The sequence below is a fragment of the Arachis hypogaea genome, chromosome 11, assembly GCF_003086295.3.
Source record: "Arachis hypogaea cultivar Tifrunner chromosome 11, arahy.Tifrunner.gnm2.J5K5, whole genome shotgun sequence".
NCBI lineage: Eukaryota > Viridiplantae > Streptophyta > Magnoliopsida > Fabales > Fabaceae > Arachis > Arachis hypogaea.
Genome location: NC_092046.1, coordinates 26,815,487 through 26,838,472, shown reverse-complemented (window position 1 = coordinate 26,838,472; position 22,986 = coordinate 26,815,487). Strand labels below are relative to the sequence as shown.

Below are 22,986 nucleotides of genomic sequence, written 5' to 3'. Positions count from 1 at the left end.
TTTGGAAGTTTGGGTTTCACAGTCAAATTCTCTGAAGTCCTAAAAGATGTAGTATAAAGATTATTTAAGTAACGAATAAACATAATAAGAGAAAAATAATACTATATTAAAATTAAATACCTTCATCACCATTTTTCTCTTCTTTGTAAGCCTTCCTTCTTTAGGTGACTTAGGAGATTGGTTACTACTTTGAGAAATTATTGAACCACCAAAAGTATTTATATACTCTCCATACAACCTTTTAAATTTCTCCAATACTTCATTTGCCTTCAATTCAAAGGTTGAAGGATCTAGTTTTTTGTAACAAAACCTCAAGAACTTTAACTTTAATCGAGGATCGAGAATTGCCCCAAAAGCCAAGACAGTGCTATAATCCGTCTGATATTTATCAAAATTCATCTTCATTCTGAAAGCCATGTTCATAATAACAACATGATGAGCGAATAATTTATACGCTTTTTGGCATTGTTTTTAAGTAGCTTTCAGTATGATTTAGTTAGTTTTTAGTATATTTTTATTAGTTTTAAATAAAAATTACATTTCTAGACTTTACTATGAGTTTGTGTATTTTTCTGTGATTTCAGGTAATTTCTGGCTGAAATTGAGGGACTTGAGCAAAAATCTGATTTAGAGGCAGAAGAAGGACTGCAGATGCTGTTGGATTCTGACCTCCCTGCACTCGAAATGGATTTTCTGGAGCTACAGAATCTCAATTGGCACGCTCTCAATTGCGTTGAAAAGTAGACATCCAGAGCTTTCCAGCAATATATAATAGTCCATACTTTGCCCAAGTTTTGACGACGTAAACTGGCGTTCAAACGCCAACTTCCTGTCCTATTCTGAAGTTAAACGCCAGAAACAGGGTACAAACCAGAGTTAAATGCCAGAAACAGGCTACAGCCTGGCGTTTAACTCCAAAAGAAGTCTCTATACATGAAAGCTTCAATGCTCAGCCCAAGCACACACCAAGTGGGCTCGGAAGTGGATTTCTGCATCATTTACTTATTTCTGTAACCCTAGCTACTAGTTTAGTATAAATAGAACTTTTTACTATTGTATTTTCATCTTTGGATGTTTAGTCCCTAGACCTTTGAGGCTGGCCATTTGGCCATGCCTGGACCTTCATCACTTATGTATTTTCAATGGTGGAGTTTCTATACCCTATAGATTAAAGTGTGGAGCTCTGCTGTTCTTCATGAATTAATGCAAAGTACTGTTGTTTTTCTATTCAACTCAAGCCTGTTTCTTCTCCAAGATATTCATTTGCACTCAAGAACATGATGAATGTGATGATTATGTGACACTCATCACCATTCCCACCTATGAACGCGTGCCTAACAACCACTTCCGTTCTATATGCAAACAAGCTTGAATGTGTATCTCTTAGGTTTCTAATCTAAGATTGGAACCTTCGTGGTATAGGCTAGAATTATTGGCGGCCATTCTTGAGATCCAGAAAGTCTAAACCTTGTCTGTGGTATTTCGAGTAGGATCTGGGAAGGGATGACTGTGACGAGCTTCAAACTCACGAGTGTTGGGCGTAGTGACAGACGCAAAAGGATCAATGGATCCTATTCCAACATGATCGAGAACCGACAGATGATTAGCCGTGCGGTGATAGCGCATTTGGACCATTTTCACTGAGAATATGGGAAGTAGCCATTGACAACGGTGATGCCCAACATACAGCTTTCCATGGAAAGGAGTATGAATGATTGAATGAAGGCAGTAGGAAAGCAGAGATTCAGAAGGAGCAAAGCATCTCCATACGCTTATCTGAAATTCTCACCAATGAATTACATAAGTATTTCTATTTTTATTTTATATTTTATTTATATTTTAATTATCAAAACCTCATAACCAATTGAAATCTGCCTGACTGAGATTTACAAGATGACCATAGCTTGCTTCAAGCCGACAATCTCCGTGGGATCGACCCTTACTCACGTAAGGTTTATTACTTGGACGACCCAGTGCACTTGCTGGTTAGTTGTGCGGAGTTGTGAAAAAGAATTGAGATTATGAACGTGCGTACCAAGTTTTTGGCGCCGTTGAGATCACAATTTCGTGCACCACAACATCATCACAAATTTGATTGTCTTCCAAAAGACATTCAATTTTTCAAACTTGCATAAAATACAAATTTGATGTCGGATATGATGAACCCGAAATGAGGTTTGTAGCTTCATAAAATGGCTCTAAAAATTCACACATTTTTTTTGCTAAGCTCCATTCTTCATTTGTCGGACAATTTTTATAAGCTCCATCTACAACACTAAGGATGTCAAATGCTTTTTCAAATTTAATTGCACTTTCCAACATCATATATGTAGACCAATACCTTCTTCAATTTTTGCTCGCTGCACACAATCTTTAAATTTCACCATTCTCCCATCAGAAGCTTTCACATATTTCACACTCTCTCTGATTTTAAATAAAGCTTCAGCAGCCACCTTTAACCCTTCTTGTACAATCAAATTTAAAATGTGAGCGGAGCAACGTATATGAAAATATTCTCCATCACAAAGCAAACTATTCTGCTTACGTAGATGAGTTTTTAAGATGTTTTGCATGTTGTCATTTGCAAAAGCATTATCTAAAGTAATAGAAAATACTTTCTTATCAATACCCCATTGCTTTAAAGAATTAAATAAGACTGCTTCCATATCAGTTCCAGTATGGGGAGGAATCATTCGACAAAAATTCAAAATCTTACTCACTAGTCTCCAATTCTCATCAACAAAATGAGCTGTCAGACAAATATATCATTCACTGGTAGATGTTGTCCACACATCAGATGTCAAACAAATTCTATTAGGTATCCTAGACATCTTCTGCTTCAATTTCTCTTTCTCTATTGAATAAATCATTTTAAGATCTGAAACTAAAGTATTTCTAGAAGGCATTACAATCGTTGGACTAATGTAATTAATCCAATCTCTAATACCCTCATACTCAACACAGCTAAACGCAAGATCATGTTTTGTTATAGCCTGAGCGAGTTTTTTCCGATGAATATTCTGATCAATTTTGGTTGGAAGACCCTCTATATCATCATCAAATCTAATACTGAGTGGTATGGATTTACAAGAAACTATATGACGACTCAGATGAGAAGTCCCGTAACCATTCTTAGTTTTCGGATTTTTTTCAATTTTGTATTCATGATTACGAAAATTGCATTGGGCCTTTTTAATACCATCTCTGTCTTTTCCAATCTTCTTAAAAAACCTCCAAACATTAGATTTTTTGCCGGAATCAACACCACCAGAAGATTGAATAGTAGTCTCAGAAACACTCTCATCATCCATGTTTATAAATTTCCTAATCATATTCAAATAATGTGTATAGGTCATTTGTAGCAATACTCTCAGCAACACTCTCATCATCCATGTTTATAAATTTTCTAATCATATATAAATTTTCTAATCATATTCAGAAACACTCTCAGCAACAACAACATTCTTAAATAATGCATAGGTCATTTGTAGCAGGAAACAAAGTTTTGAATAAAAATAAAGCTTTATTTTCTTTCATATTATTGAGTGGAAGTCTCAAAAGCCAAATGGGTGCTAAGATACACACTCATCATCATTATCATTTATGTCCAAAAGGCATACTTTGAAAGACTTTGTAATTTAGGCTTTAGCATTCAATTATTGCCTTTTTATGCTACAGTTACCAAAAAAAAAAAAGATTCATATGCTAATGACTTTTTATTTTAATTGCTAATGAATTGAAGTTTCGCCACAAGTCAATGTTACACTTTACACGTATATACCTGAATGAGAATGTGTGCTTAATTTGAATGAAAAATCTGACATATTTTAATGTTTTAGAATTCAAATATACTATAGCCTATAGGCCTATAGTTGCAAACACAAATGAATAAATAAAACAAATTAAGATTCAAGAAATAAGATGCATTATTTCTCTTAAAGAACAAATAAGATGCATTATTCAAGACATTACAGACATTCCAATATACATATATATAGAAAGTGGACACTCAATCCTTTGTATAAAACAATCATATGGTAATAGCAAACAACAGGAAATGTAAGTAACTTTCTCTTAAAGATAATCCTAACTAACAAAGGGAAAATTCAAAATGAAACTACTTTTGCACTCTATGCATTATTTCTTTTTCATTTTCTTTATTACTACAAGTAATTGATTAAGATAAATTGACAGAACTAAAAAGTGTAATTAGGAGGAAAAAGGAATAATCCTCCAAATTAAAGGGTTGATGTCTTTCCTGGTTTCCTTTAATTTTCATCTACAATTGGCTGTTCTATGAAGCCAAACATCTCTCGATAACACATGGTGACAAGTTCATAGATGGAGTCATAGTAGCAGAGCAATGTAACCAATGATATAAGCACATTGATGATGAAAAACCCTAGAAATTGACCAACGACGATAAGCCACAAGAGTGCTTCAAATGCAATCACACCTAAACCTTGGAACTGAGTAGTAGTTAAGGGTACATATAGTTTGAAATGATGATTAATTATGAGGTGTTGAATCTACCGCAGAGTTGTGCCTCTTAGAAGGTCCTGAAGGTGGAACGGGTATCCCTTTTGGGAAGAAATTGAAAACAAGTTCATAGTTCACAGTTCCAATTCACAGTTCACAAGTCATAGTTCAACCATTTTGAAATCACAGAGAGGGACAGAGAAAAGGTGGCCATAGACCACCCACCTCAGTTTATTAACAAGAGAATTAAAATGGGTGATGCAAACAAGCAAAAAAGAAACTTAGAGAGGGACAAAAAATGAAGAAACCTACCGCTGATTCCGCGTGGGGGAGGAGAAGCAGCCACTGATTCCGCCCACTGCGTCAAGAAGGAAGAGCACCGTATTAGGGAAGAGGAGCAGCCACCGCGTTGTCCATTGGGTACAGCCACCGTCGTAGGAGGAGCAGAGCGCAGAAGTCAGCCACCGTCGTAGGTGGAGCAAAACACAGAAGTAGAATGCAGAGGAGGAGGAAAAGCACAGTGCTGTTAAGAATGGCAAACGTTGAGGTCAGGGATGAGGGGATCAGATTTGGGGCTTTTAAAGATTGTAGGGCCAGCCCTATTTTAATTTTTGTTGGGAGGGCTTAATTAGGACTAGACTTACAAAATATGATTTTGTAATTTTTGGGATTGTGGACTAGAATTATTTTAGAGGGTTGAGGGCTAGCCCTAAAATTTGGGCTAAATTGACACTACTAGTTACAAGGGCTTTAACAAGTTCTTTGGAATTTAAGTCTCTCCAATTGACTGTTTATGAGTCTATCATCAGTACAATGTCTATTTCCTAAGCTAAATCAATGAATGTTGCATTTGAGTCAAGGTATGAAAATATTTATATTATTCATGCAATGCATGTAGTGATTATTAGAATAATTTATCTACAAATTTATTTGACTTACAACTATATACAAATTAAATAACATTTTTACAAAAATTGATATTTACTTGTATTAATAATTTTATAAAAGCAATTCATTTAATTATATCTCTTTATATTACAAAGCTAACAAAAACAAGAGAAAAATAGATTAAAAAAAATGCCACAAAATGCTAAAATAACAGTTGCTATTTTCCACCTCCATTATAGTGAATAGATAGCCAATTTCTTAGTTAGAAGAAATTTTTGTATCACTCTTATAGCATATTTAAGGTATCTTTTAAAAATATTTATGACCACTTAGTTTAATTTATAATATAAAAAGGTAGTGCAAAAATAATAAATAAATACATAGTTCTAATAACATGATCACTACAACAAATTCGGGCTGAGGCAACCCTTTAAAAACATTGCCTATAATAAGGAAAAGTGTTGCCTTTTATCAAAGGCAATACTTTCCGACAAAAAGCAACGCTTTTTGGGGGGTTGGCTATACGGCCGTTACCTTTGGTCTAAGGCAACGCTTTTGTGTATTAAAGGGAACCCTTTTTATGGCAACTTTCAAAAAATGTTGCCTTTTTGGCAAATAAAGCAACTCCGCGAAAGGGTTGCCTTAGAGCACCCAAACACAACGCTTTAGATGAGACGTTATGACAATACTTTTTACAAGTTGTATTTTCTAATACATAAAGCAACACTTGTCCAGAATTTTTTAAGTTGCCTTTTCATATACCTAAAGCAACAGTTGTGCAAGTTTTTTCTAGTTATTTTTTCATATACCTAAAGCAACCCTTGGCCAGATTTTCTTAAGTTGCCTTTTTCATATACCTAAAGGCTAAAGCAACACTTATCCAGGTTTTTTTAAGTTGTCTTTTTTTATAGAGCTAATGCAACACTTATGTAAGTTTATTTGCAGTTGTCCTTTTTTAAGTTGTCTTTCAAGTGCCAATTAACATACTTGCTAAGTTACCAAGTCAAATAAATAATAAACATAAGTAAGCAAAATAATAAACAAATATATAAAATATACTTGTTTTTAACATTTGCATAGATATTAAAAAGTTTAATTAGTATTTCAAATACATCTTCATCAATAATTCTCAACAAAATAATAAAATTCTTGTCTAACAATAATTGTCATAACAAAATAGTAATTAATATTTATCAAAAAATATCAATCTACTTGCATATTTTATATCCATGCTTGACTTGTCCCATATGCTAAATCTGCAAATAATACACAATAAAAAATAAGCAACTTATCATTAAAACTGAAAAATTATAATAAAAATTTCTTTATGATATTAAATACTATAGATATAAAAGCAATAAATAGGTCTAAAAAACTCCTTCTAAACAACAAGAGTGAAAGGTAACAGGACCTCACCTCTTGAGATGTTTCTTATATATGAATATTAAATTGTGTATTTGCCTTAACAAATATATATTCATGACCAGTGTTTTTTGTAGTTTTTCTAATAGAATATTTGTTAAAGCAAAACTAGCAAGTCACTATCTTAATTCTTATAAAACATGATTTCTTATCATTTAGGACCAAATTCGGCAACTTTTCTTGCTACCTCATTAAAAAGTGGTTTTAGAAGTTCTCTGAAATTTGTTATCGAAATTGCATGAAACTTTGAAATAGATACTTGAACCACTTTAATCCAACAACAAAAATTGTAAAAGTCTAGTGAAGGCCATCATGATTTGTCTAAGAACAAAATTTTCAAAAGTAAAAACAAGCAAGCAACATAGCTACGCTTGAACATAAAAAATTTAGATCTAGTTGATAGCATTTTACAAGTACTTGAACTTAAACCTATATTATGACAAGCCAAATCAAAAGAGGCGACACTTTAAATGAAAAGAATAATAGAGATGGAAGCATGCATATATACCAGCATTCTTAGGCAAAGCCCTCCAAGAACCTTCTCCATTGGCTTGAATGTAGTTGATCAAGATTTGATCCTCCTCTTTTGTCCAGCGGCCTTTCTTGAGTCCCACCTTGTCACAACAGGGAGCCCTTTCTATCTTTCTAGCTATGCCTCCTGCAACTACAATAATAATATAATGAAATTGGAATTATGAAAGAAGTGGGAAACAAGTATGGCAAAGTGGGAAACAAGTAACAACAAATAGTGTGGTGGTTATGAAAGAACAATAATGTTTTGTTAAGATTTCTTTTTAATAAATGACTTCTAAGACTTTGAGAATTGTACTATCTTTTTTGGCGACAAATACCATCCCCAATTCCCATCAATTCCTCACTATTTCTAAAGTGATGTTATTAAAAGTTAATTTTGTTTCTTGACACCCCAAAAAGAAAAGTAATAAATAAAGTTAATTTTGTTTAGATAGTTTATAGTTCTATTATTTATTCAAAAACTTGTTTTCACAAACTGTTTTGGAAATGACATTAAGTTTAATTGTAGGTATTAATAGATAAAGTCATTTAGTTGAAGAATACCAAAGTAAATAGATATTGAGAGTCAAGATCTGGAAAGTTGTAGGTATTAATAAAGTTTAATTGTGAAAGTAAAAGAATTGAGTGAAATAAAGGTAAAGACAAAAAAAGACAGCTAAGAGGAAGAGTGCATAACACAAGAAGAATGTGAAGATGGCTAACTTGACCACCTTCAATCATGGAAGTGGAACCCAACACCCAGGTGTCTTAAACTGAATCTCTGTGCAGTCCCTCTTTCCTCCTGTAACCATATGATTTTATACACAAAATTCTCAGCAACCAAAGTCCATCAAGATCTAAAAGAGAATAGCATTTTCACCCTTAACACTGGTATGCAACAATAACTAGCTCCAAAACAGTGGAGAATAGAAAGGGAGATGAACTAGGAAGAATATGTAAACAAGAGTGTATACATAACATACCTTCCGGGGGTGGAGGACAAAAATCAGCTGAAGAAAGCTTCATTTTTAGCAAAATTTCAAAACTAGAAAAAACCAAGCCAATCCCACACAGTCAATTACTAAAAACAAAAGCTCTTTAAGTAGACCAATTAAGTAGGAGCAAAATCCTCACAAGAAGAATCTCAGACCACAAAAAAAATCCTTTTCTTCTCTCCCTTCCCGCTGCAAAATCTCATTCTTCTTACCTTTATAATTACCTTTATATCTATTAAGCAAGGCTAATAACAATTCATTCTTCCTAAAATCCTTTTACTATTTGCCAAATAATAATGCAAATTTCTAATTACCTGTATATCATGAAATTTAGCTTCTTTAACAATCAATTTGGATGTTATTTTTGCTACAATTTTTGTACTCCTCCTCGTATTTCTTGCTTAATAACTCTGCCTGTAAAATAGCAGCAATTGAGAGTTTATTCTTTCAATTTCTTAAACTTAAAATTAAATGACATATTTAAAGACAATGAAATTAAGAAGCCCCAAAAATTAAGATTCAATGCATTCAGAAATTGATAATCAACATGCAGAAAAATTCAGAAAACCCTAAGAAGCAACAATCAAAACCATGAAAACTTCAGAAAAATTGAAATAAAACTCCTAAAATCAGAATTATAAAACAGAAACAAAAATTAAGATTTATTGCATTCAGAAATTCATACTGAAAATGTAGAAAAATTCAGAAAACCCTATGAAGCAACAATCACAACCATGAAAACTTCATAAAAATTAAAATAAAACCACTAAAATCAGAATTATTAAGAAGCCCCAGAAATTTAGATTCATTGCATTCAGAAATTCATAATCAAAATGCAGAAAAATTCAGAAAACCCTAAGAAGCAACAATCATAGAACCATGAAAACTCCAGAAAAATTGAAATAAAACCCCTAAAATCAGAATTATTAAGAAGCCCCAAAAATTAAGATTCAATGCATTCAGAATTTGATAATCAACATGCAAAAAAATTCAGAAAACCCTAAGAAGCAACAATCAGAACCATGAAAACTACAAAAAAAATTGAAATAAAACCCCTAAAATCAGAATTATAAAACAGCAACAAAAATTAAGATTCAATGCATTCAGAAATTCATAATCAAAATGCAGAAAAATTTACAAAACCCTACGAAGCAACAATCAGAACCATGGAAACTTCAGAAAAATTTTAATAAAATCCCTAAAATCAGAATTATTAAAAAGTCCCCAAAATTTAGAAGCTCTCTTACCAGTAAGCAGAGGAGGAGAGGGGGGAGTTACAGCTGCGTATAGTGCTGTGAGAACTTGCGAAGAGGATCGGAGAAGGCAAGATGGGGGAAGAAGAGGAAGCGGGAGGAGAGGAGTTTCTACCGTGTACGTGGAGCCGAGACAGGAAGAGGAGGATCCGTGGAACAGCGTGCGTGGAGAAGATGACCGCGCCGACACCCGTGGAGGAGAGCACCGCGCCGACACCCGTGGAGGAGAGAAACGAGCCGACGACCGTGGAAGGGAGCACCGCGCCGTCGTCGTTTGGGGTTGACAGCACTGCAATTGAGAGCTACGGTCATTGTGGAGGAGAGCCGCGATCGATGGAGGGTGTGTGGCCGTCTGTCGTTCGTTTCAAATGTTAGGGTTACCGTATAGTGATGTAGTGATGATGAAGCTAAGTGATGATGAAGGAAATGATGAATTGATGAAGCAACTATGCCTTTTCTTTCCTTTTTTTTTTCTAAGTGATTTTATTGGAAAATAATTGGTGGGAATATGAAAAGTTTTCCTCTAAAATTTGTAACTGTGAATAATTTTAGGCAATTTTTTATAAATGTTATTTATTTAATTTTTTTAATAACCTTTATAAAATGTTGTATTTTTATTTAAAAATGTTGTCTTAAATGTTTTATATTGTAACATTTTTTTAGTGTTGTTTTAGATATCAAAGACAACTATTTTTGTGGGTGGCCAAAAATTTTGTTATCTTAGCCTTATTCAAAGGTAACTCGTCAAAAATGTTGTCTTTGCCTATCTAAGGCAACTTTTGTTAAATGTTGCTTCGAATAAGGGTTACCCACTACAAGAATATGGTTGATTAGCTACCACAGAAAGAGTCGTGAAATCATCGCTAATCTGACGCAAAATATAATTTGTGACGGATTAGCTACCGTCTAGCAACTAATGCTTTCCTCGCTAATTACAAGTCGCAGATCAGTGAGGCAAACACAATAGTCGCTAATTCATCGGAAAGTTTTTTAGCTATCGAATAGATAGTCGCAAATCCATCACTAAAGTAAAAGCTAATTCCATAGAAGAAATAGACTAAAAAGTAGTCGCTAATTAGCAACAAACTCTACTGCAGCAGACTCATCGCTAATTCCAAGCTAATTTCGTGGACAAAATGGAATGCTTAGTCGACGCTAGTCAGTGAGGAATTATTCCGAACCTAATTCGTCGCAAGTTGTCCGCTAATATGATCGTAAATCTGTCACATTTTGTTACAAATCTATAGCTAATTTTTGAAAATCCTTACTCAAATTTGTAGGAATTTTCTCGCTAAACCAAAACTATTCTAAATAAGAAAGAAGAGGTTATGAAGTAGTCACTAATTTGCTAGGAAATAATACGTAGTCAATTAATTGCAATACTATCGCAAAATGTCATCGCAAATTCTTTTTAAACTAGTAACAAATTGATAAGTATCTCACAAATGTTTCAGTCGCAATGGAGTCTTTAATTTGCCACCATCATCAACAACAAGTATGTCGCTAATTTTTCTAGAATATCAGTTAGAATGCCAATTTTGTCGTTATACTAAAATAAACAGCATATTATTTTTTTATTTTAGTGATTGAATTAAAAGATTATAATGCACACAAATAAAATTAGTTCATCAAAATTATACATGTTTAAAAAAATTCAAATTCAACATATGTATTAAAATAAAAGTCTAATGTAACATCTCCAACATATAGACTTCACAAATAAAATACTAAAAAAGCTAAATCTAACAATTCAAATAATTATTTATCAACTAATTAAGTAAACTACCAAAAAAAAGAGTAAGCTAACTTCTATAAAACCTGAAAATTAAACAAATTGTCCAATCAATTATCAATCAAACAAATAAACTACCTAAATAAGCTAAGCCTAACAAAATACATTAACATAAGCCACCTAATCAATATTATTGCCAGCAAAATCACTCTAATGGTCATTTTCATTAACCCTACCTAAATTTGCATTGTTTTCTTGGGAGAATCTTGGAATCTTAGAAAGGAGAGACAATAAACTACTCTGTATAGCTTCATTTACCTAGGCAACACTGCATTTATAGCACTAAGCAATGCTTCTTTAATAGCTTCAATGGTGTTTGCTTGTGAAATTGGTTTGATTGTAGAAACACATGTATCTTCTGGTAATGGCACATCTCTATGATCACGAATACCAATATTTAGACTGCGGCCTAATCCATGAACTTGTCCTTTCTTGTTGGCTCATGCAACTTCTATCCACACGTCAGAATTAACTTCAGGTTGATCTATTAAATCTTCTCCATATTTTTGTGATATTGTCTCTCCATATAAGTTCTACAGCAGAAAAATAATGACATATTATTAAGAAAACTAAAACTTAATTATACTACAAAATTAAAAACACTTACAATGATTTCCTTGGATATTTCAAAACATATTCTCCACTTTTTTTCTCATGAACATCATCATATACTTCAAGAAAAGATATACGACGCTTCAATTTAACTTCCTGTAACAACACTCATTAGAATATACTATCAATTTAACTCATTTGATAGGCAATATTTTTCTTTATACCTTTCTTCTCTTGTGGTCACCAAAATTGATAGACTCTAAATGTGTAGTTTATGAGCAGACATAGCAGTCCTATTTTTTTGACTAGCTACAGACTTGTTTTGCCACTTTGAATCTAATCAGTGATCAACTAAGCTATTCCAAATATCAACTTTCATTGCTTTAGGTCCATGACCCTTAATATCAACAATGCTATGAGAGTTTGCCTCCTTAAAAACTCTATCCCTTGTTCTTTTTAAAATATCAGGATAGCAATCATGCATTGTCCTATTCCAGACCGTTCTTGCCATAATCTTATCATAATTTGATGCAAATTCATATTTTTCCTAAATTTAGAGAGGGAAAGACTTAGCAACTATTCAAGCCAATTATCTGTAAAAATCGCATTGAAGCAACATTATAATCACTTACCAGAAAACCTTTAAATAACTCGTCCTTCATGTCTGGCCAATACTCACACCATCTTGACGCTGGAGAAGGCATCCTACTTAACAAATTCTTTGTGATGTCACGAGCTACCATATGATCTATAAATCTGTTTCTATATTTAAAAAAATACAAAATTATCAAAAATAGTTTAACACAGAACAACATAAATCATCAAGAACAATATCATCAAAGCAACAACAAATTGTAGGCTCAACTATACTATTCATAGCTTCAAAATAATTCATAAAAATAACATAAATCATAAGAATATAAAACTCTTGAGAGTGCAAGACTAAAGCATAAATATAGCACATGCATTACTAACAAGAATAATGAATGGCATAATATTTATTAAATTCTGAAAATGCCTGACATAATAGGTTTTGGCTTATAAATGAAGAATCAAACAGGGTTTTGACACTTTGCTCTATGCACAAACACCAAAACATGCTCACAAACAGATTTATGGCTGCTGAATACTTCCAGTACACCTCAGACCTGAGAAGACAAATACGAGTTAGAATGCTGGAATCATTGAGCACCGGCATAGCACCTATTTAATCTTGCTATTTGAGTTATCTTGAAGTTTAAAGGTCTCTTTGCTTCATATGTTCATAGTTGTAACTTAATGATGGATCATGGAAGCATAATTGTTTTGTTATCTCTTATACTACTACTACTACTACTACTACTACTACTATTATTATTATTATTATTATTATTATTAGTAAAATATCTTTTGCTTTAGTCATGGCAAAAAAATATTTTTTTTCTCCATAACAAACATGTTTACTACACCTTATTTTAAGATTTTGTTGCCTAAAAAATAAAAATAATAATGCTCATCACAAGAAAAGTGCAGTATCCCTTACACAGCCATATGGTGAAATAATTTACTCTGTATCTTTTAATATAATAAAAATTTAAGAGAATGGAAGAATTATAATTATAAAAAGAAAAAAAAACTGATAAAGAACCTCGTAGTTGATGAATTATAATGTAGGACGGCAACTTCTCGTAGTTTTGGTATCAAATTACACCCTTCCAAAATGCATGTTCTATAATGAGACTACATTTGGGAGTTTAAGAAAATAAAGAGTGTAAGCAAGTGGCTTGTGGTCAAATACTAACATAAATAACACAAATAATAACATACTGTAAGAAATATTGGAAGGAAAATCAAACGTTAAAGCAAAAGCAAAATAGAACACAAGTTAATGGTCAAAACTTAATTTTAGAAATGAAAAAAAGAAACAATCTTATGTTTAAACAAATGGAAGGGAAATCACCACATTAGAAATAAAAAACAGAAACAATCTTAACTTTAAAGAACTTCAATGGAAGACATGACAAATTGACAATATGATGGAAGACATGGGTTACTTAATGGATTTCAAATTCACTATTAATGGTCAATACTCACATTTGGTTGACATGAAAAATTGAATTATAAAGCCAGTAATACCTTCAATTATATGAAAAAAAGAAATAGCCATGGCTGGACTTGACATGAACTTTTTACATTTTGATAGATTAACCTTGAGAATAAAGTAAGTTACTCGCTATTGAAACCAGAGCAAATGATAAGAAAATGTACAAACTTTATATCAACACGTTCTTTTGGAAACAAGCTTTCCAACAAATCATGAATCATAAATTTCTAGGCACAACATATCGATAAAGGGTAATTACCGTACCGTAACTGTCCTGTAGCATAAAAGTGGACATAACCACCCTTAAAGGTTTCCTCCAAACCAGTATGTCAATCGATCTACGATATTTTTATAATTCATAAGTTCAAACCTATAGCTTATCGAAAATCAATTCAACGATCAATACACTGCCAACAAGCAAGAATAGAATCCCCAACAAACATTCACCAAGAAATTCTCAATTCATACATCACTTTAACCAAAGCATAAACATAATATCTAACAACCTACAAACTCAATTGATTCCAAACAAATTGTAAAAAACAAAATTAGGAACTTAAGCTACCACTTCAGATACTAATACATATAGAGTACAATAATGAGTAAACTAAATCATACAATTGACCAGCAAAGAAATCATCTTAATCAAAAAATTTTGATTCTTAAAAACAAATTAAGAAAAGCAATGCAAGATGCGGGTACCCATTATCTAATAACAAAGTACTTTCAAACTTTAATCAAATCCAAATCCCATAATTAATCAAACCTAATTTTGAATTTCTTCATCCTAATCTTCCATCACTATTCAATTGACAGCAACAGCAACCAAGGAAGAAAAAAAAACCTGCGATTTTGTTGAACCAAGCAAAGAGCAGCGGTGGACCTCGCTCCTTCGATAGTGGCGACAGCAGCAACCTTCCCTTCTCAATGGCGGTGGACCTCGCTTCTTTGGCAGTGGCAAAAGCAGCAACTTTTCGTTTCTCAATGGTAGTGGCAGGATCTGAATAGAAGGGTTTTAAAATTTTTCATTTAAAATATGGAGGCTACAATTCTGTTTTGCTAGAAAAAGAGTGCGTGTTTTGTTTTTCAATTTGTTTCAAATTCATATCAGTTTTCTTTAAACAAAGATTTAAGTTCTACAAAATCTTTTAAAAGAGAGTTTAGATTTTTTTAATAAATACAAAAAAGTTTATATAAATATCATGACTTTATATTAAAATAGATACACAAAAATAAGTTAAATCATTCTTTTTATATTAATTATATTTTTATTTTTTATAGTTTATAAGAAAAATTTTATTATTTATAATTAATATTTTGAATTATTTAAAATGATATATATTTTATAATTTGTTAAAAGTTAGAGCCGTTAAAATAAGTTGGAATTCACGAATTGAGTTGTTTGCCTCATAAAAATGGATAAGTCAAGTTTTTATTTTAATTAAAATAAAAACTATATCTAATAGTCGTTATTCTAGTGAATTTAGTCGAACTCAAATTAAATTATATGCATGTCATTTTTTCAACATTAAAACCTAATTTGATTTAAAAATCCATATAAAAACAAAATTAAATATATTATATTTATAACCATAATATATTTAGTTTAACAAAAATATTTTATGTTCTTGCTGAGTTTAACCGATGTATAGCTCCTTCGCTGGTGAATGTTTGTAAGTTGTAAGCTCTTCGTTAAGATGAGGTATACATTGGCACTGAGTAAACAAGAGGGTGGGTACCTGCAAAAGACATTCCAACGCTTGAGTCGATAAGTATTTGAAGGGGATTCAAATAGATTCTTTTCCAATGATCCACACCCCGCTGGTCTATGCGTGGAGCACACGGATCAAGGAGGAAGTGCAGGTCAACTGTCTAAACAGAGTCCAGTTCGCGAGAAAACTGTCCGGTTTTCAACTATTTGACCGCTGTTGACTGAGTTAATTGTAAGTCCGGTCTTAATAATGAACTGAACTGGATAAGATATCAGTTCACTGGTTTTCAGTTGAACCAGCCGATCTGGTCCGGTTCGATTCTGATAACTATGGCTAAGTCGTTTAGACTTGCATTTTTTACGAGTTTGATTTTAGAGTCAAATATCCATCTTTTACTCACTCTCAGTTTTAAGGATCGAACCTTAGAGATGCCACTTTTGAAAGGGATTCAAATAGATGCTCCTACAGTGATCCATACATCGCTGGTCTACGTGTAGTGCACGCGGGTCAAGGAAGTAGTGCGGGTCAACTGCTTAAACCGAATCCGGTTCATGACAAAACCATTCGGTTTTTAACAGTTTGACCGTCGTTGACCAAGTTAATTGCAAATCCAGTCTTAATAATGAACCGAACCGGATAGGACATCGGTTCACTAGTTTTTTGGTCGAACCAGTCGGTCCAGTTCTGATAACTATGGCTAAGTTGTTTAGACTTGCATTTCTACGAGTTTGATTTTAGAGTCAAATATCCATCTATTTAAGTCAAGTAAACAAGCTAGTTCGGCGGATTTGGCTCATTTTGGCGATCCTAATTAATTCAAGAGCTAGCTCAAATTAATCTTTATTGAATGAATTCCAAAATGATTCTAATTAATAATAAAACTTGTACGATCATATACAAATAAATTCTCATATATAACAATTTAATTATCTTATCTATTATATATTTTTTTAGTATATTTTGTGATGAAAAATATCAACATTATGCTCTCATTTTCTAAAAATATTGAATTTTTAAACTTGTCTTTAAAATATATTAATTTTAAACTTCAATTCAAATTAACAATAAACTTCCCATTAAAAATAATGACAAATTTGTGATCTAATAGGGAAAAAATCTTTCTTAAGAAAAGCTTTTGATTTGAGCTGTTTGTAAAATTTTTGAGAATTGACATCTTGATAGAATATTATAAATTATTAGTTATTAAAAATTAGCTAGCTAATTATTAGTCATAACTTTGAGACTTTAATTATTCTCTCATTTAAAATAGTTTTAGATTAGTGACAAAATTGTGACAAATTACATTAGCGTACTTGGCAAAAATTGCTTCAAACTTTTCATGAATTTTCCGTGGATTTATGTTGAGGTCAGTGATTAGTAGCAACATGAAATAAGCGAAAAAAGTCTATCAGTTGTTAAGCGGTCGCTAATTCCTCACTAAATAAGCTTTTGATTAGTGACTCAATTGCGACTAGTTACTTCTGAAATTTTCTCGATTAGCTTTGGATTTGTTATAACTTTGCGACTGATTTCCAACGAGGTTAGCGAGTAATTTGCTACAAAATAGGTAGGATATATCTTTTGCTTTGCGACAAGATTGCAGTTGCCAAGTCGCTCGCTAAATTAAACTTGCGACAACTTAGCGACACATGTATTTCGCCCGCTAATCAGCGACTTGAAATAAGCGAACGAAGTGTGTCAGTTGTTAAACGGTCGCAAATTTCTCGCTACTTAAGTCATAGGCACTCAATATCTGTTTTTCCACTTTAGCGACTAATTAGCAAGGAACACTTTCCTAGCTAAATGATTTATCTGTTGCGACGAGTTAGCGACGACTATTTTCTGTCGCTACCCTAATTTTGAATTTTACAATATTATGCGACAAATTAGCGAGAAACAAATTGCTCGCTAAAAATAAAAACTTTGGCGACAAATTATCTAGGAATTTGTCCATCGCAGAATGCATTTCAAGTCTTTGTGACGGATTAGCTAGGGACATTGTTCCTCACTAATTAGCCTTTTCACACAAAGTTTATTTAGCGACGAACTAGTGCGTGAATTGTTTCTCGCTAATTGTATATCAAACACTTGCGACAGAATAGTGACAATAATATTCCTCGCTACTTTACTTTTATTCGATTGAACCCCTAAGTGACTGATTTGCTAGAACATTGTCACTCGCTAATTAATTTGTGAGAAATTAGCGAGAAAATTTTCCTCGCTCTTTTTTTAGCTACAAAAGTCAATCTGCGAGAAACAAACTTACTTGTAAATCTCTCGCTAATCAGTCGTTTTTCTCAAGTTCGGGTATTTTGTGACCGCTCATTAATTTTGTCGTTAATGCGTCACTAATTCCTCGCAAGTTAGTGACGGATTAGTGACAAAAAATATTTCTCGCAAAAATTTGAAAAAAATATTGTAGTATGAATTAAAGATAATTTTAATTAAGAACATTTGAAAAAAATTATCTATTATTTTATAAAATGTACTCCACCCATTTCTCTTTATCTATTATTTTTAACTAAATCTATGTATACTAGAAAAACCTAGAATTAAGAGTAATTTAAAAAAATATTAAACAATATTTAATTAATATTGAATAAAAAGATTAGATGAGTAATTATAAATGGATTTGATTCTTAATAACATGATTGATCATTCAATGACAAATAGCATTGATATTATGGGGGGGGGGGAGAAGAAAGAAAGAGAAATAAAGATCTAAAGTGACAATAAAAAATTGGACTATATATAAAAAATATATGATATAACTTAATCCTTCTATTATTTAAACATACTTGTCTAGAAATAAAAATGTATACACATATATCAGTATAGAAAAACGAGAGTAAGAGATATTTTAGAACAAAATGCTAAAGTAACTAATAATAAAGGAACAATGGGGTATATACTTATATGATCTAATTTAATCTATTTCTTTTAAAAAATTATTCAAAAACAAAAAAAATACATATTAATATAAAAGTGAATCTTAGCAATGCTTAAAATGATTTAAGTAAATAGAACTGTTCTTAAGTAAATGAAAATGTTTAACTCGTGATTATTCAATTATCTCAATTAGATTTTCATATAATATTTTACTTTTAGATTTTTCTTAAATTTATCTTATTCTTTCATCACAGTTGTTAACTAAAGATTTTACTAGATTAATTTTTTTTCATGTGTAGTGATAATATTGTTATAATAATATCATATCGATCTAATGTTATAGATTATATATTATTTAAATTAAATCTAAATGTTAAGATTATAAAAGTAAAAAAAACTAATTAAATTTAATTTAAATTGATAGGTCGGTATTTTGAATTTTTTATTCGTTCAAGACATAGTTTGCATTATTTATCTATTAATTGGTTTACGATAATTCAGCTTGTTCCGGAAAAACATAAGTTTTTGGCTTGGTTGTGTCTTAAGGAGGCTCTTCCTACTGCAAGTTTTCGCTTTAGAAGAGGGATGTCGTCATCGGATAGGTGTCCAAGATGTCTTTCTAGCCAGGAATCAGTTATACATTGTATTCGGGATTGTCCAAAAGCTCAGCTTGTCTGGCAAAGGTTGGATATTCCTTGTCATCCTTTGGATTTGAAGAACTGGTTCTTGTATCATAGCAGAGAGCACCCGTTCAAGTTCTTTTCGGGACTTTGGTGGATATGGCGAGCAAGGAATAACGACATCTTTAATCCCCATGAAACTTGGCCTCCGGAAAAAGTCATTTGTCTGGCATTAACTTCAGAAAAGGAGCTTAGAAATATTTTTGAATTACAACGTATGTCCCTTCCCTCTACTCTAAATGGTTTTTGGAATCCCCCATCCATTGGTACTTTTAAGATTAATTGTGATGCTAGTTATTTTGGTTCGGGTGATAGTGTTGGTTTTGCTTGTGTTATTAGAGATTGTAATGGGAGCTGGCAAAGGGGGTGTTTGGGAATGATTGAGAGTAATAGTATTCTTCAAGGAAAATTGTTTGCTATTTGGAGAGGATATCTCTTAGCTTGGGATGTGGGTCAACGAGATGTTATTTGTGAGACGGATTGTGTGGAAGCATTTAATCTTGTTACTCAAGATGGTTTTGGGTTTATTGATCCACTGGTGCTCAAAATAAGAGATATCATGCATTGGAATTGGCGTGTTGACTTTCGTTTGATTATGAGAGATGCAAACACGGTGGCAGATACTATGGCAAAGATGGCGATGAAGTTACAACTTTCGCATGTGGAGCTTCTTTCACCTTGGGAGGAGTTTAAGAGTAGTCTTAAACGGGACTGTCCCTCTATTTAAGCAGTTCCTTATTTTGTTTCTTTTGTTTTTCTTTGTTTAATTTATTTCAGTCACCAAAAAAAAAAAATTGGTTTACGATAATTACGAGTGATCACGATATCTAAAAATTAAATGCTTTATAAATAAATTTTGTTGAGAAAATTGGATATTTGTAACATTCTACTAAACAAAGTCTTACATTATAGTCGTAAAACAGAGGTGATGAAGTATTACGACACCTAAAAACCAAAAATATATACATAATACTTTGAAGAAATGTAGTTAACTAGAAGCCTGTGAAAAAGTATAATAAAAAATAATTCTTCCCACTCAAAATGTTAAAGATAAACAGTACAGGATACAGAAATATATATAGGATCCAAAATAGATACATAACTAGTACTAGTCTCGACCTGCAAAAAAAAAGTTGGCTAAATAATATTACGACTTTTAGTATATAAAATACATCCTATTTCTCTATACAACAAACCTCTAAGAGGAAATATATAAATACATTTCAAAAGTAGAAAAAAGTACTACATAAAGCAAAATAATTCCAAAAGTAAAGCCTTTGCTTGCCACATGGGATCCTGCATGCTCAGCAAGGTGTGTTGCATACTGTATCTGATGTAAGAATCCAATTTTCAGTATGGCATGCTCATACCGAAACATCAAGTGTTACCAACTTGAAACTACACTGACACTGTTATTAATAATATCAAGCATGTAATTGGGTTAACGGAACTCAATTTTTATGAAGAACCTTCCTTAAAAAATTCGCAAACAAGAAGAAATGCGAGATTACGCAAATTAAGAAGATAAACAGATATATATAGAAACAAGATAATACACTATAATATATATGCATATACAGCACCCAAAAGATGAAAAGTTAGTTACTCCCTCACAGTTATGTACATATATACAACTCAAAGCATCTCTGGGGTCTGGCCCATATAGGAAGCCCCTAATCTGACGCTCAGACTAGCCTAGTCTTATAACCTGATCTTTCGAGAAACAATAGTGAGAGTCTAAGACAAAAGAAACGCTAAATCAGAGAGCTGCCCAAAAGAAGGTGCTAGTATCGCTGCCTAATCGCTATCAGAAGTAAAATCCATGATCTCTATATTCATCTCAGGATCGTCATCGTCCTCAGAAGCCAGATCCACAATCTCTATCTCCTCGGTGTCCTCGTCGTCAGAAATAACAATGACCTCAGATGTACTTTGGGGCTACTATCACTGCTACCTCCTACTAAAGTTGTACCACTAGGAAAAATCTGCTCAACAGCTGAAGGCTGACTAGACGCAGTGACTGAAGTCCCGATAGGCTCTGTAGTAAAAGGGCCAGAGGAGTGAGTAAACAGAGATACCATCGACATATCCGAACCTATTGGAGGAAACTCAGGGTTGGGGTCATCGATGACAGGGCCGCCTGACCATCCTGCTGTGCTGGAACAGGACCTCCATTCATGAAATCAAAAAGATGGTGAACAGAATTGGGATGTAACCAAGATAGCGGAAAGGCATACGGTGCATCAGGATCAAAGAGGGGTGAAGCTAACGAGTGCTGAAATGGATAATCTCTAACTATGTACATACGAACTCGAGGCTCCGCGGCCACCACATAGAAGCTGTGAAGGACAGAATCCTCATACACATAAGACTTCTCGAGCTCATAGAAAATGACACCTGTCTCTATCTAAAGGGGGGAGGAAGATAGGGGGTAAGAACTGGGGAGTTCTTAGTAGGGTCAGGGTGAAACAAGTTAAGTTATTTTTTATAAATCGGCCACGTGTCCCAGATCAACCAGACCACAACAAAGGATCATAGGGAAAACAACAATCAAGAGCAAGCAGCACTTATCGTACAATCATAAGAACAAGTTCAAAACACACACAAGAAATAAAGAAGTATGATGCATGTCTAGCCCTAGTGCAGGTAATGAGCTCATCCGTCGGTTTTCGACCCACGCTCGACATTACATCAGTACAAACGTTGTCTTTCGTTGTCATCGCTTCGGGGTATAGTGTCCGGTACATTTTAGGATTATAGCGCCTACATGCTCTTGGGCTATAGTGCCCGTACCGCTCTTTGGCAATCCGCCGAATAATCGATGATAAGAAAAGTCATTGGTATTGCCTTTCCAAACCTCAATCATCTCATCACATAATCAAATACCTCTCAAGATATAATAATTCTTTATCTATAATACCACAATTTCTCCAAAATAATTAACTGAAATAGAACGGATCATGAGATTTAACTTTAGAATCACTTTTCCAAATAGCTCAGAGTTTTTCTTAAATTCTATAAATATTTTTTAAAAAAATATGCCTAAATACGCCCACAAGAATAAAATACATAAATATGCTTAAATTTAAAAAATGGCATATTCTACAAGTTACTTTAATTAAATTGACGTACTTTAAAAATTACTCTAAATAACTCTGAACTTTTCTAAAAGAGACCTAGTCTTCACTGGTTACTTTATAAATTATTCAAAATATTTTATAAACTTTCAAACATCCAAAACTTCATTAAAATAGGTAAATTGGGCATGGTTCTTCCGTTTTCAAAATAAAACATTTTTCATTCAATTAAAATCATATTTCTCCAAAAAAACGTATTTTAATTTGCTTTAAACCCTTTATTGCAATCCATTATTTTTTCTTCAAAAATCAAACTCAATTAATTTCAATAAAATTCATATATTTATAAATAAATAATTTTATTCATTAAATCTTTTTCAAAAGTCAAGCTTCTGCTCCTTTTTACTCGAAACTTCCATTCAAAATACTCATTTAGTTATAATTAATTTCAAATAAAAAATCTTACCATTAGAACTCAGATGCAGACTATCATATAACTCAGATTTCAGCCAATTATTCAACAACAACATCTCACTGCATTATTTCTCATTATGACCAAAATACAACAACAAAATCATCAGCAATTCAGCTAAATTTTTAATAGCTAAAAATCACATATTTGAGCAACAGACATCAACAGACAATAATCCA

General features: G+C 32.6%; 2 long non-coding RNA genes across 3 annotated transcripts; both read right to left on the bottom strand.

Moving 5' to 3' along the window:
- Positions 1–6,397: 6,397 nt before the first annotated feature.
- Positions 6,398–10,072, bottom strand: LOC140176328 (uncharacterized). The gene is made up of 5 exons (XR_011867427.1): positions 9,545–10,072; positions 8,612–8,711; positions 8,034–8,104; positions 7,298–7,453; positions 6,398–6,623 (listed from the first exon to the last, which is right to left on the bottom strand). It is a non-coding gene; the product is annotated as an uncharacterized lncRNA (long non-coding RNA).
- Positions 10,073–11,170: 1,098 nt separating this feature from the next.
- LOC112720573 (uncharacterized) lies at positions 11,171–15,201 on the bottom strand. Of its 2 annotated transcripts, XR_003162260.3 has the most exons (4): positions 14,822–15,095; positions 12,527–12,656; positions 11,950–12,050; positions 11,171–11,875 (listed from the first exon to the last, which is right to left on the bottom strand). It is a non-coding gene; the product is annotated as an uncharacterized lncRNA (long non-coding RNA). The 2 variants fall into 2 exon arrangements; XR_011867426.1 differs by lacking the exon at positions 11,950–12,050 and having other exon boundaries at positions 14,822–15,201.
- Between the last annotated feature and the right edge of the window lie 7,785 nt (positions 15,202–22,986).